The sequence below is a fragment of the Microcaecilia unicolor genome, chromosome 11 (assembly GCF_901765095.1).
Source record: "Microcaecilia unicolor chromosome 11, aMicUni1.1, whole genome shotgun sequence".
In the NCBI taxonomy this organism is placed as follows: domain Eukaryota; kingdom Metazoa; phylum Chordata; class Amphibia; order Gymnophiona; family Siphonopidae; genus Microcaecilia; species Microcaecilia unicolor.
The window spans coordinates 49,384,654-49,396,847 of record NC_044041.1 but is presented as its reverse complement, the minus strand read 5'-3'; positions in this window follow the sequence as shown (position 1 = coordinate 49,396,847).

The following is a 12,194-nucleotide window of genomic DNA, read 5'->3' as shown; positions in this document are numbered from 1 at the left end:
GTGTCAATGCCCACACCTAGATGTTAGAATGTATGTAAATTATGGAATACTATAATTTACATCCATATTTGCATGCTCCACCCAAACTCCATTCATGCACACGCCCTCCAGCAAAGCATGTGCCATCAAAATATGCTATGTACGTTTTCACTAGTTGGTATTCTGTAAGAGGCCATTTAGATGTGTTAGTGGATATGTTTTGCATAAATGACTAGCATGTCACCTAAAACACAGGCAGCTCCGTACAGAATTATCCTCATAGTGCTATGGTGATTTTCTGAGGTCTTTCCTCCATTTTTCACATTATTATTTGTATTCTCCCTATTTGCACTGACATCTAAACAGTTTATATCGGTGTTAAGGAAAGCAATTGTGTAGTGATGAGGAAACTGGTTCCCACGATTCCATGGCAACACACACATTCTGCAGCAGTTGCTTTGACCACACAATCGCATGAAAACCGGGATCCCTAAACATCCCCAATATCTTTTATGTCCTATCATGGGTTCAGCAAGACAAACTATTCACAAGGCTTGAACACACATGAAAACCTATCTTCAACATACAGTACATTGCTGTAATTCACTTGTGGAGGAAAGTGCGAGCCCTCCAAAACCCACCAACAACCTATAGTACCTACATAGAGATGACACCTGCAGGCATAAGGGCTATTGCAATGGTGTGCAGTTGGGTTCCACTAGGTTTTTGGTGGGGTTTGTAGGGCTCACCATACAATATAAGAGGGTAATGGTGAGATGTGTACCTGGGACCCATTTTATGAAGTCCACTGCAGTGTCCCCCTACTCTGCTGGGATGTCTGTGTGGCCAGTCTACTAAGAATGCTGGCTCCCCTTACATCCCAATGGTTTGTTTTTGTGCATTTTTCCCTTGGTCATTTTTTTTCAGAAAATGGTCCTAAAACATAAATGCATTGAGCACAAACAAATCCAGCAAATGGCCATTTTCAAAACAAAAAATTGCAAGTTTTTCTGGTTTAAAAATAGTCATATTCACTACTGGATTTTTGGGTGTTTTTCCAAAGCATCCAAAATCGGAGTTAGACATCATATCGAAAATGCCCCTCATAAAGTGATTATGGGAAAGAAATTTGGATGAGTGTGAAATTGCCTACAATTCCTATCACAGTTAAGAATGAGTATTCATTAAATACATTTACAATTTGTCTTTTCTAGTCTCATTTTTGCAGAATATTGATCAGTCTTTCAGTCACTGAAGGAAGAAGAAGCTGTAAGGTTAATTAAGATAATACAAAGCCTTTTGTGAACATTAATATGGAAGTGTGCAGCCCTAGAATTGATTCAAAGCCATAACCGCTGCACTTAGAATTTCATGGCCAGCCCCCACCACGTTGCTGTATCCAGCAGCACATGAAATGATCTTCCTGTGTTAGACTGATGTACTGTGGACAAAATGGCCAACTTCAAAGCCTGTTTTGAGAGACATTTTGTGATATTTGTAGTGAAACAGAAGAACACACCGCTGTGTTCTTTTGAAGTATTTTGAAGCAGTAGAGACATGCTGTCATTTTAGAATAACTTGAAAAATATGCTTGATGTGTTGACTGCTATATTTTGAGACTGTTTTTGGAACAGTAAAAATCCCATCAGAGATTTTGTTACATCGTTTTGCTTGGTTTCCTATCTGAAACAATATAGCAATTTAACAAAATATCATATTTTTGCCATCTTAGCGTGTATTAAAAGTGTTTTAGCATGCAATAAAGTGTTGCATAAAATGTAATAAAAATACTAGTGCTGTAATACTGTGCCGTCAAAATTGCTATCTTAACTTTATCTGGATAGTGATCTAGATAGTGGTTTGAATAATGCCTTCTTCCTCTACACATTAATTGATTTGATTTGCTTACTTTATTTTTGTCTATTAGATTGTAAGCTCTTTGAGCATGGACTGTCTTTCTTCTATGTTTGTGCAGCGCTGCGTACGCCTTGTAGCGCTATAGAAATGCTAAATAGTAGTAGTAGTAGTAGTAGCACTACCTGGATAAATGTTGCCTTTGCCCACACTCTGCACCCGTACCACTCCAGCACTGTCCAAATAGCACCAACGAGGTCTCCTATTTGGATAGTGCTGGTGAATTTCAAAGAATGGTCCTGGTCGATGACACTTAGGGCCAGATTCTATATATGGCACCTAAAACAGCCACGTGGAAAACATTTCTGACTAAGCGTATTCTACAAGCGATGCCTAGATTTAGGCGCAGTATATAGAATATGCTTAATTGATATCCCGGCGTCTAAAGCTATTTCTCCATTTACATCAATGAAGATAAGGCATAAATCCCGGCACATAGATTTAGACATAGAGGGCCATATTCTATAAACTATGTATGTAAATTTTGGAATGCCCATGAAACACCCATTTCCTCACCCATAACCTGTGCGTGTTAGAAGTTAGGCGCACTGTGTTACAGAATACGCTTAGCGAGCTGTGTGTAAATTCTAATTATTGCCAATTAGTTTTCATTATTGTGTAAGTGCTGTTATCAATGCCAATTAGCTTTGTTAATGTCACGTTTCCAAAGCTGGAACTGGGTTTGTGAGCCAGGAGCGGCAGTGGCAGGCAAACCACCCCACACCGGAGACTAGGTAGAACAGGACTGGAACCCCGGACTGGAGTTGCAGTACAGGCAAACAAGCCGGAACAGGTAGAGCAGGAACCCTAGTCTTCACCTGCGCTTAGGTGCTTTTCCCCAGGAGTTGAGCCCCTGGGTGCAGGCGGCCAGCAGGGCTTTGCAGGACAGGGCAGGGGCAGGATACCAACAGGCAACACACAACAGAGAAGGACTAAAAGCTGCCAGCGCAGCCACTAAACAAGAAACACAAACAGATAAGAAATATGACTGAAAGCTGCCAGGCAGCCACCAAACAAGACACACAAAGAACCAAGAACTAGACACAGAAATACAAACAAGAATCAAGACTAGGACAGTACAAGCTAAACTACACAAAGACTAAACTAGAATCAGGCAGGGAACTTGAACCAGAAACTAAACTAGGCAGAAGTGCCACAAGCACCAACATAGGCGATGCAAAGGCAAAGCAGAAAGATTTCAGAATGGCTAATAAGCCCAGCAGCAGCTGAGGCTCAGCTGCAGCAATCACCAGGCAACTACCGGAGCTGTGCAGGTTCAACCAAAGCAAGCAAGTCTGGCAGCCCGGAAGATCCGGACCAGACTGGCCTGAAATCTGGAACGGGTGACAATAACCAGACAGTCCATAGCAGCCACCAGGTCTGGCCACCAGGTGGCGCGAGGAAGGAGAGCACGAAACATGGGCACAACCATGACAGTTAAGCCAATGAAGTCATGTGCATTGTTATAAAATATGCCTAGATTTTGGCGCGGATCTCTAGGCATGCTATAGAATCTGAGGGTTATGGGGGAGGTTTTCAATGTGGGCTACTCAAGACCTATCTGTTTTGCAAGGCATATCCTGTTGATTCTACTTAAATGTCTCAACTCTACAATGCATCTATATTTACATTGCAATGAATATTTTCTTTCTTATTTCCTTGTCCCTTATTGTACCCATTTACCCCTACCTTACCTGACCCTTTTTCTAATTGTATTTGTTTAAAACCTACCGTACTTGGCGTCCACCATTACAGTATTTTGTAAGCCACATTGAGCCTGCTAATATGTGGGAAAATGCGGGATACAAATGTTACAAATAAATAAATACTGTTAAGATGTGTTATAGGTCCCATTGCACAGGGGCCATTTTACAAAGCAGCGGTAAGCACTACCGTTTGCTTACTGCACACTAAAAAGGCACTATCATGCGAAACATTCAGGTGTTAGTGGTAGTTCTGGGATTGGTGCAAGCCAATCCTGCTCTAAAAAATATAAAATATTTTTTTAGTGTTGAGGCATGTTTGGAGGTGGAGAGTAGGCATGCCCTAATCAGATAGGGCAGGTAAATTTCCATGCAGTCTCCGATTAGCATGGGGTTAGCATGGGAGCCCTTACATCATAGTTAATAGGTGGCGGTAAGGGCTCGCATGCTAATGGCCACATGCAAATTGGGAAATTAGCATGTGGACGTTAAGGGGAAAATAGAAATTATAACCATTTTACTGCTGTGCTAAAAGTGGCCTCAACGTGTGGGAAACCCACGTGCTAAAAATAGCGCATGGCCCTTTAAATGTTGCTTAGTAAAAAGGCCCCATAGGACCTGTGCTCGAATAGCATTCATCTGTAGTAAAATAACACAACGGTTGCTCATATTGATAACTTTGCTCCTTATCTGGGTAGCAGGTGCTCTGACACAGATAAGTGGCTTTGATATTGAGCCATTATTTTCTACATGTCGTAGTGTTCAATGGACTTTCTGAAAAAGCATTTAGAAAAGATGTACGCCTAAGGGCGGCAACAGTTTGTTCCCAGAGGTACAGTAGCATCTATTGGTAATTCATGCCTTTGCATACTGAAGGTAGTTACAAATATATATAGAATAATGAGCCAATTAGTGCAAAAATAATTGGCTTTTTAACAATCAGTTATTAACATTAATTAGATTCAATTGGGACTTACGCATGTAAATGTAGGCATGGGATCTGCGCCTAAAATTTACGCATGGCCCGAAAAAGGGGGCATGGAGATGTGCATTTGCACCATGTTTTCATTGGTGCAAGTGGCAGTGCCTAAATTTACGCATGACTGAACTTTAGGCGCAGCTTATAGCATACTGCTTAATCATTTTTTAAGCTGATTTTTTTAGGCACCTTATATAGCCCTATGTACATAAATGTTTAGAATACCAGCATATTCACGAGTATGTGCTGTCTTAATCAGCAAAGTGCCCAAGCCCATAATCTTGCAACCTTTCCTATAGAACAAGGAACACTAGGAAATCCTGGGCTGGAATAGGACTGCAGGGAGCATAGAACTCAGGGGCCTATGCACTAAAGTCCCCAGAAGCAACCGCCCACTATTTGCACCCCGGTAAAAATGACTGAGGTGGAAATAACGGGCAATTCACTAAAGAAATTGCATGCAAATGAGCAACACGGACTTTTACCTTGCTGCTCTGTTGGGAAAGCGAAAAAAGCTACACACTGCTTTCATACACGCAGCTTGTACGCATGTACGAAAGCAGTGTGCAGCCTTTTTTTGCAAGGCTTTTTTATTAATTGTGGCATGTCAGCCAACCTTTCCTCGTAGAGGCTGGTTCTGATGGCAGCAGCAGTTTTGGACAGAGTCCTGCCCAGCACTTTCTGCTAGGACTGAACAGGGGCTGAGGAAGAGTCACAAGCGTGCTTGGAAGGAGAACATTTTTCTCTCCACTTTCTTTCTCAATGGGCTTTCAGCAAGAAGTGCACAATGTGCTTTTAACTACCATGACCCCTTCTTTAAAAAAGATAGTGGTGATAAGTACATAAGTACATAAGTAGTGCCATACTGGGAAAGACCAAAGGTCCATCTAGCCCAGCATCCTGTCACCGACAGTGGCCAATCCAGGTCAAGGGCACCTGGCACGCTCCCCAAACGTAAAAACATTCCAGACAAGTTATACCTAAAAATGAGGAATTTTTCCAGTCCATTTAATAGCGGTCTATGGACTTGTCCTTTAGGAATCTATCTAACCCCTTTTTAAACTCCGTCAAGCTAACCGCCCGTACCACGTTCTCCGGCAATGAATTCCAGAGTCTAATTACACGTTGGGTGAAGAAAAATTTTCTCCGATTCGTTTTAAATTTACCACACTGTAGCTTCAACTCATGCCCTCTAGTCCTAGTATTTTTGGATAGCGTGAACAGTCGCTTCACATCCACCCGATCCATTCCACTCATTATTTTATACACTTCTATCATATCTCCCCTCAGCCGTCTCTTCTCCAAGAAAATACACTTCTTAACACCTGCGCTTCCAGAAGTCTCAGCTGAAGGGAAAGTAGGCCGCTTTGTTTTCATTGCTTCCTGGAGACACAACTGTTCAGCAGAGACTTTGCAGAAAGGACAACATTCCTCTCTTGTGAAGCAACAAGTGAAAAATTGGTTAATCAAGAAATCTGAAGCCACTATCGTGCTACAACAGCTCCTGACCACCTGTTAAAATTCTCCCACAAAAGGTAGATGTTTCTTTAAGTGCTTCACACAGGAACGGTTGTACATCCCTCAGAATGCATATTTGAATACAGATCAGCTTATTTAGTTATTTATTCTGGGCTATGTTTTTGGATTTTACTTTGAAGAAATGGATTTATGTTTCTTGTTTGAATGGAGTATTTTGTCTACTTTCCCATGATTTATGGAGTTCTTTTTAGATAGTTTTATTTTATATTGTAAACCATTCTGGCTTGCTTTGTAAATAATAACAGTATAGCAAAAATAATAAATAATAATGATAAATAAATTAGCATACTATTCCTGATGTCTGCTGCTGCGAATGTTAAAAGCCCACAGAACCTTTTGTGCATCTCCCGCTGAATATATGTGCTCAGTAAACTGGCTGGAACCGATCAAAAAAGCACATTGCTGGCCAGTAAATTTAATGCATCTGTCTCTCAGTTGCCTAAGGACTTGATCTATAGGAGGGACTATGGTGGGAGGGGGGCATATGAAAACCAAGCCTCCCTAGGCACATAATCAGCATATAATGGCTTCCAGTAGGACCAGAGAGGTGGTGTTCCTGCCTAGTGCTGGAAATAGGAGACCTGGAGAACCAAGCTGCTGAGCCAGGGTTGTAAATTGAAAAGATGGACTGAACAGATTTACAAGCAGAGCCAGAACCCCAAGATAAGGAGGTGTGATGAAAATTGAAAGGTGACAGCCATAGGAACCTAGGAACCTTAAGGAAACGTACCTGTTGTTTCCTCCAGTATTGACAATCAAACAGTGAGGTTTTTCTAGAGTTAACTATCTCAGGAGGTGAAGCTGTCAGGAGGCTCTTGGAGTTCTTATCATCCAGCCTTGAAATAAGAAAAAACTGAATATAAAGACTGGTTAGTTGGTCATTTTGTGACAAGAATCAAGAAAGGGTTTTGTTTTGAAGTACAGGAAAGAGGTAAATGCTTAACATTTTTCACCTGCTAGCTGGAAGCCAGGGAGCAGGGGAACCAGGCCCTGTTCTCTGAACCATGATTTGCATATTTAATTGAGACTGGTTGAATCTTTACTTTTGGATTGTGATTTTGAGACCCTGTACTCCTAAAGATGTCAAACTGAAGCAACACCTTAACTTTGGACTTATCCCTTAGTGAAGAGTGACTTTGCTGTTGCTTTGTTTTAAACTAATTTTTACTTCACCTTGAGTGAACTAGTAAAGGAGAATATGGAATTCTACAAGTGAAGCACTACTTCACAGTGGATTTCTCTAGGCTTTTCTGTGAGGGGCTTGCTTTTTTATTTTTATTTTTAGCTGTTTGACATAGCTGTCATGTTATAGTATGTGCTTACATGCATATATATTAACATATGATCACTCAATTTATATAGTGCATATTTGCAAAAGGGGTTTATATAGGGGCACAGCATGGGTGAGACTAGTTGAAGTACTTAGTTGGGCATAAAATTACCAAATAGAAATTATTCTGGACTAGTTTCTAGGACTATGATGATACCTCTTATTTGGCCCTTAGGCTCCTGCCAGGCTGATTACCAACGAAAGGAATAATGCCAAAAATGGAAATATTTATTATAGATATAAAAATAACAATATGGCAAAAAGCAAAGCAAATTACAAAATTCTGTTCCCTACCAAAATATACTGATTATTCCAACAATATATATATATGAAAATATATGTATGAGTAATTACACAACTATAATATATCCTGACAAGATTACACACTTAGCAGCAAAATAAGGCTAAAGACCACAGGTCCTGTTATAACCAATCAGTTGCAGGCAAAAACCAACTAACTATACCCTGAACTATAGGTAGAAAATTACTCTCACCCTTTTCCAGTCTGTAGGTTCCAGACTTCTGGTTTAGAAAAATCAGAATTTTCCCTTTCAGACTCTAACAAAGCAGTTGCGAGTCTATCCCAGTCCAGGAATAAAATCCAAGGTCTTTGATCTGTATACTGATTACACAGTCTTTTGGGAAAGCCACAGAGATGCAGCGGAACTGGCCTTGCCAGATTTTATCACAAGGAATTCAGTTCACTGGTGTTTTGGGAAATCAGTCTTTTTAGCATCACTGAGAGAGATCTATCTGCCAACAAATCTTCTTTTCTTCTGATCTTCTTTCTTTCTCTTCTGTCCAACATTGGCATCCCTCTCAGCCTAGGTGACACATATGAACTAATCAAAAACTGTGTACTGCTGTCCAGTAGAATTCGCGGTGATGACGAGAGGCCTTGTGATTAGCAAAGAAACGCTTATCAGTCACAAGTCTGATGGTAGCAAACTCCCTTTTGGTTCATAAATACTCCCAAAGACTCCGTCTTTGTGAAACCTGCTCCTCCGTGCCTCCAAGGAGATAAGGTGGACAGCTAGTGCATGTAAACACATGTCCTTGAATGAAGCCAGCACAGCTATGCCAAATAGTAGTTTTCCTTTGTAGAAATCTGGTTTCTAATGGTTACTGAGTTATTCAGGCCACAGGCTGTATAATCCATATTAGAACAGGAAAGGATGATCCAGGCTCAAACAGACCTCAGACCAGCAAAGGTAAGACAGCTGGAAAATACCCCTACAGACTCCTACTTAGGTATGTGTAATTTAGAGAATAATACAATTTAAAGGCATACCCAGTGTACCTGAATGTGACTCATCTTGACCTACTAATGAAAAAAGTGATATATATATATTTCATTCATTCATTCCCTAATCTGTGTGTGAACATTTACACCAGCTCTATGGCTGCTGTAAATGCTTGTGCCTAAACACATATGCACGTATATATCTGGTTATACTAGTATTCTGTAAAGGAAAATAAGTACCTATATTCCTTTATAAAAGAGACTCCAAACAGGCCCCTAAGTATATGGGCATCTCTTTATAGAATTGTTCTCCAGTCAGTGCCTTAGCGAGGGCGGCTGACACCTGGGGCGGGTTGCCACTGCGTACCCCCCCCCCGGGTGCAGCACGGCGCCCCCTCCCCCTGGAGCGCATTCTTACCACTGATGTAGAAAAGGGGACGGCTGGGAGGGCCACTCCGCCCTGAGTGCACGTCGCTTCGAGCTGCGTCGGCTCTGCTGGTTTCCTGCTCTCTCTGCCCCGGAACAGGGACCTATTCCGGGGCAGAGAGAGCAGGGAACCAGCGGAGCCAACACTCCCCTAGCGGTGTGCACCCGGGGCGGACCGCCCCCACCCCCCCTTCCTACGCCACTGTCTCCAGTTAGATAATAACTCTGTAGAGTCTTCTGTCATTCCTTCTGCATGTTCACTGATTACAGCTGGGAAGCAATTCCTCTTAGAAGTCTGATCGTGTCTTTGTGATAGTAAATGAACACCCTGCAGTAAAGACATGATATAAACAGTCCCAGGGAAAACTTTGCTGTCAGGGGCTGCCTCATGTTCTGGTTTGGTTCCTGAAGGTGGGGCTCTGGGCAAGAAGACAGAAATGGAATTCCTTTTAGCCTCATCTTGGTGCATGGTGTGGGTGAGTTAGGAGGCTTTAAAGACAGTCTGCAGGCTGTCTGAGAGGGGATCCTTCAACAACCAAAAACCTCCAAACGATGGGGCAGTATATAACTTTAGAACTGAAATCAAAACTCCCCCAAAATAAGCCTTATGAGGACTGCAATAGATAATTGTTGAGGGGCACACAATCAGAATTAAGAGCGCCATAATTTTTCCAGCGACCTAAGTAAAGTAACTGTGTAATGAAGAGTAATAATTGGTTTTTGTGCAACTTATCAAAGTAAAGTGTTAATCCGTCACTTATCTGTGAGGATTGGCATGATGGGTCCTTGCATGAGCAGTGGAATGGCTTGGATCACAGAGGCCATGGCACACCAATATTTCACCCAGTATAGCATCAACAACTAGAGAGCTTGAAGTAGGGCTGGAAATTGGTTTGTTGACCCTTCCAACTAAAAAGATGTCCTGCTGGTCCTCCTGGCCCCTAAATATGGCTGAAGATAGTGGTGAATGTATATGAATAGGTGTTCATATTGATGCTGTGAATAATCCCAGAAATAAATATGCTGCCTAGCACACATACACTATACACTGCCATGTCTCCGCTTCCCTCATGCTCTGGGCAAAACTAATCACAGACCTCCAGCACCCTGCAGAGTAGCAGAAAACTTGTTTTACCTACAAAAAGTCCATGCTGTGTAAGCTTAATTAAAGGAAATGGGAAAAGGGTGCTTTATTGCTAATGAAAAATCAATTGAGCTTTGATCTTGTGGTCTGTGATGTCTCAGAAGCCATCAGTGAAGTTACAATTTCCTTCACAGATGCTAGGCTGTAATTTTGTGGACAGCAACACAGGAGCACTACTGTGCAGTGTAGGGGATTCCTTGTACTGCTGTGCTGTCTTTATTCTCATCTGCTCTGAAAATTAAGATACTACTAATTGATACCTGGTGAAATTCATCAGATGACCCTGTTCACTTTACTTGTCTCTGGGAAGTTATTTCTCCACAATCTGGCCCCTTCACTGTCTATCCTGAACATCTGGACCTTTTAACCCACCCAGCACCCCAACACAAACCCCCTAGCAATCACTCTCATTTTCTCCACCTCCCAACCCCACCAGTCACTCTTTCTCTTCTCTTTGATCACTCTCTCTGTCTTGGTTTCCTCCAAATCCAACAGTTACTGTCCCTCTGAGGCTAGTATACCTGATTACTGTCTACCTCCCACTGGTGGACTTCATCCCCTGTGGCTTCTCCAGCATGGCTCAAGGAAACCAGGGCCTACTTTTCCTGGAGCCACCACACCGTGGCCTATAGAAGGCAGTTCTACCTTCCCCAGTAGGTGCATATGTTGCTTATTCAGGTCAAGTTCCTGCTGAAGCCAATGTTTCTGGTGATAACTGGGAGCACCCTACTGCTCCTAGATACAGTGTAATGACAGATGTATCAGGCAGACTGCAAACATAGAACTAGTGAATTTTCATTTATTTACGAATATTGACAAGTTTAGAAAAAAGCTGTATTTTGTTGTGTTTGTTCTTCTGTATTCCATTTATTCACACATGGTATTATTTAAAAATTATATTAAAAATTGCTTTAGTTAGGTCTTCTGAATATTAATTACACCAATTATGTTGTAATGCAAAACAAATTGAACATCCACAGGGAGATTTTGAACAAGGCATCAACCTTCAACAGCCAATAAGACTTAGGTTAGGAAGTGCCTGAATCACATTTATACACAGATACTTTTGAACTTGAAATATAGTTGCTTAATGTGGACAGATGTCGCAATACCTTTAGTTGGCAGGCTGTACCATTCTTAAAGTTGCTGTCTAGATTCCCAAGAAAGTCTCAGTAAATACCATATAGGTTACTATAAGTTTCCTACATCATAGATGTCCTCCAATCCTTTTCTGTTGTACAGTTTACCTTTGTATCTTTGAACATAACAACCCCAATATACCTTGAGGTCAATATAGTATTCAGTGATTTGCTGAGTGGGAACATAGTAACATAGTAAGTGACAGCAGATAAAGACCTTAACGGTCCATCTAGTCTGCCCAACTGTCACATTCATTATCAATTAATGTTTAATCAACAATGAACATAGTTTTATATACTTGATCATGGTCTTTCTTTGGTGTTTCTGGGACATAGACCATAGAACTCTGCCTGATTCTGTCCTTATGATCCAACTACTAGAGTTGCCGTCAAACCCACTCTAGCTTATCCAAATCCATCTTGTCATTTGTGTGACCCAGACCGTAAAGGTCTGCCCAGCACTGTCCTCGGTTCTAGCCACTGAAGTTGCCATTGAAGCCCTTTCCAGCCCATCCGAAACTGGATTGCCATATACAGACTTACAAAGTCTGCCTGGAATCGGTCTTAGTTCTTCACAACCATAGTGGCCATCCAAGCATCACTCACATCCACACACTGCAGCCATTTAAGATTTTAGAAACAGAGTAAAAAACTTCCCCATATAGTAATATATTAAGGTAAGTAAGTGGGCTAATAAAGAAGTACTTTATTAGCTCACTTTTGGGCTCATGCTAAGGGGTCTGTTCCCTTGGATTTGTTGCCTGAACAATCTATCTGTGTGGCTAGAAACTGCTCTCT